The sequence below is a fragment of the Amphiura filiformis genome, chromosome 10, assembly GCF_039555335.1.
Source record: "Amphiura filiformis chromosome 10, Afil_fr2py, whole genome shotgun sequence".
Lineage (NCBI taxonomy): Eukaryota > Metazoa > Echinodermata > Ophiuroidea > Amphilepidida > Amphiuridae > Amphiura > Amphiura filiformis.
The window spans coordinates 39517845-39522814 of NC_092637.1; positions in this window are offsets into that span (position 1 = coordinate 39517845).

Consider the following 4970-nt stretch of genomic DNA (forward strand, 5'->3'; position numbering starts at 1 on the left):
ACTAATTTAAATTAGTAGAACACAACGAAAAACAAGCTTTTGTTTTCAGTGTATGCACCGCAGGCGAGACCCGTTACCATTAGACCAAGCGAACCGTGATACACAATGGGGGAAATTTTAGGTATATATCATAAACATACCGTGCGTTATTCATACAAAACATTCAAAAAACAGTACTTACAATGAGGTTCACTGGCGAACCTCAACGGATTTAGACTGATAAAATAGTGCTTAATAACATACGTACAGTTTTGGAATAATTTGAGACATTTTTGTGTTTACGTGTAAAACCAATGACAACGTCAAAATTCAGCCAATCTTGGCCGGCCCCCCTGGTTATAATATGGCTTTAAGTGCCCGGCCGGCCAAGGGGAGGGGCACATCAAAAAATCTTTGGGCGCTGACGGCGTACCGGTAAAAGGGGGTCTTTTGCTGCGAACAAGAAAAATGGGTAGGCCCTACTTTTGGAGCTGCATGTGAACAGTCAAAATCAAGAGTCTTTCTTTTAGAGCTGAAATTGTCAAAACTCGGTTTTTCGGAGCTCTATTTTGGTCAAACATAGGGGTCTTTCGGAGCTGCGAAATACAAAAAAGCGGGGTCTTTCGGGGGGAGGGGGGGGGAACATACCCTTATGGTCATTTGTGTTAAGTGCCCCCCCCGGCTGGATTGCTTGCCCCTATAAAAATACATAACTTTTGTTACTATAGAGTGTGTTATTATTTTATGAGAAAAATGCAAAAATAGTCACAAACTTATCAAGGGAAGTGTGAAGACTGACCCCTGTATAGGACTGTGATTGTCCCGGGCATTGCCGTTTGAGTAATGCATATCACATTACAAAATGATTGAAATTCACTGCTATGAGGCAAGAAAGAGAATAGATTTTTTTTTCCATCAATAGGCCCTACATCATGTACATGTGGCCATCAGCGGAACTTTGTCCTTTTTGGGGACTCTTCTTGTTTACACGTATACGACGCGTCGCCACTTGATCGATTCTTATGTCAGTTCGTGGGCACTCGTAATTCACGGACGTCTCTGATTTCAAAGACGGGTCAGTGGTTTCACATGGAGTCTGTGATATCACATACGTCGAGCTTTGTTGACAGCTGGGCACTCGATGCAGCACATCGGAACGAAGCTGGGTATATTAGGGGCTGTGCAATAATTATGAGCCCTGGGGAAGGGTAAAATGGGGGGGGCAAGACATTTTGGCGAGCCGAAAAGGGGGGAGCAAGACATTTTGGCAAGCCGAGAGGGGGGGGGCAAGCGATTTTTGGCACGCATTCATGGGGCGCCTTTTTAATAAAACGCTCTAAAATGGCTTAGGAAAACAGTACGGAAACGCTTTTAAAAATATTCTGCGCTCACAACATACATCTAGACCATTAAGGTTTGCAATTTGGGATCCTAAAAATTTGGCATGTTCAAGGGGGGGGGGCAAAGAATTTTTGGCGGGCCGAGAGGGCCAGGCGAGAGGGGGGCAAGCGATTTTGGCGAGCCGTTTGGAAATTTACCCCCCCCGGGGCTCATAATTATTGCACAGCCCCTTAGAATAAGCTTCCATATGTTTAGCAAATAATCTACCTGTGCAAAAAGTATATTCTGTGCGAATTCTGACAAATGATCATAGAACATACTTAGATTGCAATGGCCAAAATGAAATGTTTTGAAGTACCCGAGCCATGAATTGGATAGTAAAATTAGCAGGCACTCAACTTGGGCTAGCTACAACCCTGATAAGGCCTACTCACAAAATAGCTCAAAATTATTCCCACTGCGCAGGCATGTTCACCTAAATTACTAATATCGTTTGCGACTGGGTTTTGAAACTAGGGAGTATGTGATTTATGAGACGTCTCTGAAATATGATAGGGCCTACTGTTAATGACATGACGCTTCAAGAGTATTTGATATCAGAGACGTCCGTGAATTATGAGTGCCCCCGAACTGATGTGATTAATCAATACCAAAGACCTTAGACACAAGAGAAGATACAAAATCTGTCACGAACATCAATAGTGATTTTATTGTCCAACCGTCATGTAAATAAAATCAAACTAGATTAGATCTCATCAATAATACTAAGTATTGAAGAGAAATATTATTTTGCATCCAATCCTGCATGGTCCCGAATATTGATCAATCAAATTGATCCTGTATGTATGGGCCGCATTACTGGCAGATAATTATTTATTGAAGATATCGCCCACCACTAGTCTTCAACAAGGCACTGACTGTCGCTAAAAATAAATTTATAAATATTAATTTTTGTCTACTTACGGTGTACCATGAGGGACATACACAAACTTTAAATATTTTTGGAAGCTTAAATATTTCTGGGCATTTTTTGCAGGATGAAAATGTACCAGTGAAAGAAATTGCTCGTCGTATGGGAGTTGTACCAATGCGATTCGAAAATTGAGAACAAAATTTCAGGTGAAAGGAGAAGTGAAAAATCAGCCGAGAACACCTCGTCGACGTGTCACGTCTGTTCTTCAAGACATGCCAATAGTGAATTTGGCTGAAACCAGCAACGGATCCGGACTTGAATAAACAGCATGCGCCGACGTTGTAATGCACTTGTTAACAGTGCAGGAGGACACATTCCCTACTAGCTCCTACTGAACATCTAGACTTTAAGTTTTATTGCCATTACAAACACATGAACAGACCTGACATACTGTATTGTTTGAAAATTGACTCCTATATAAGGTGCAACCGTTTCAAACTGCCTCTTTTTTTACATAATGAACCATTGTGACCGAACGCAATGATGTGTGACACTACAAATTGGTCCAGATTTGTAAAACAAATAAGATTGTGAAGATTATCATTCATCCAGGTAATAACAACTATGAACTGAGATTATAATCTGATCTACTGGACTTACGTTTTGATGAGTGGCAATATTTCACATCCTATCTCGGATGCATCATCAGGCCCACTAATGTTATCGTGGGAAAAGTTCGTTGTTCACATGCGTACCACCGAAAGAAGCAATAGAATGTTTTCGTGAATTTCTACGGAAGGATAACACCTTGAATGAGCGCACAAAACTGAGTCCAGACCAAGTGTGTGAACTTTTGGAACTTTGTCTCAACACCACCTATTTTGTCTATGATGGCAAATTTTACAGACAACGCCATGGATGCGCGATGGGTTCCCCAGTATCACCGATTGTTGTAAACCTGTTTATGGAACAGTTTGAACGGTTGGCACTTACATCATATACTGGCACCCCCCCCCTACGCACTGGTTTCGATATGTCGACGACACTTGGGTGAAGATACGCAAGGATCAATTAGCCCCCTTCTTCGATCATATAAACAGTGTTAACGAACATATCAAGTTCACCACCCAGGAAGAACTAAAGGAAGACAAACTCGCCTGTTTGGACTGTTCAGTTACTGTGGCAAGTGAGTGATGGCGGCTTAGCAACATCTGTGTATAGAAAGGACACACACACAGATCAGTATTTGTTATTCGATTCCCATCATCCGCTGATACACAAGTTGGGAGTAATACGGACTCTATTTCATAGAGCGGACGCAAAGGATAAGGAACGAGAACATCTTCGTAAGGCCTTGAACTTTTGCGGCTATCGCGATTGGACATTTCATAACGCACTCTCTCAAACCAAATCAACTGATGAAGTGCCCACCTCACATGTGACACAAGGTGACGGTGAAAATAAGCGTGGTAAGAACGTCACTATATACCATACGTTTCTGGACTGTCGGAGAAGCTTCGCAGAGTTTTTCGCGATCAAGGAATCCCAGTGTCAAACCTCAGAACACTTTGCGGCAATCGCTGGTCCACCCTAAGGACAAACAACCAAAGGACAAACAGAGCAACATTGTGTATGCAATTCAGTGTAATGACAGTGGATGCGACGACCTGTACATAGGGGAGACAAAACAAACTCAAGCGAAGCGCATATACCAACATAGGAGGGCTAGCACTGGTTGCGGAGACTCGGCAGTGTACTCGCACTTAGACAGCACTAATCACTCATTTGACAACAAAGACGTCAAGATATTAGATCGCGAAAGTAGATGGTTTGAGAGAGGTGTCAAGGAAGCGATTTATGTAAAACGGGAGGAGCCTTCACTCAACAAGGGAGGCGGCCTACGACACAACTTGGCAGGGGCCTATTGTTCAGCGATCAAGAAGATCCCTCAGAGTTTCGGCTCATCTTGACCTGTGACACAACATCCTCATCACAGGTCAACGAACTTTTCCCGCGATAACATCAGTGGGCCTGATGATGCATCCGAGATAGGATGTGAAATATTGCCACTCATCAAAACGTAAGTCCAGTAGATCAGATTATAATCTCAGTTCATAAAACAAATAAGGTTACTCATAACTTTTTACAATTTTACATTTCGTTAAATAGTTTTCGATTTCTTTCAAAAAGCATTAGGAGGAACTTATAAGTTGTGTACCCTATATAAGTACTCCCTGAAATTTGGTATTACCTACCCTCTCTAGAACGATATCGTCTAAAATTATCTCCGGGAAATTATCTTTACATTACAGTCAGTTGTTGCTGAATTAGTTTTGTTCTAATTCTTGGACGTCATTACATGGTGTTCCCAGTATCATATAATTGGTTTCTGGCATTGACCGATAATGTGTTTGCTCTGAACCCATTACTGACTTCCTTTAGTTCATTGTGAATTAACCAAAATTTGCTTCTTATATCTTTATGTGAGTAAGAGTATTGTAGTATCGTCTGCAAACAGAATAAAGCTTAATACGTTAGATGTGTTAACAATATCATTTATTTAAAGTATTGAAATAGTAGGGGTCCCAATATGGAACCTTGAGGGACACCGCATATAACATGTAACATCTTTCATTTTGGATTCACGCTAGTTATAATATACATATTGTTTCCTGTTACTTTACTTAAGTAATTCCTAAACCAATCCAGTACAGTGCCTCGGAATCCGTAGTGTTCT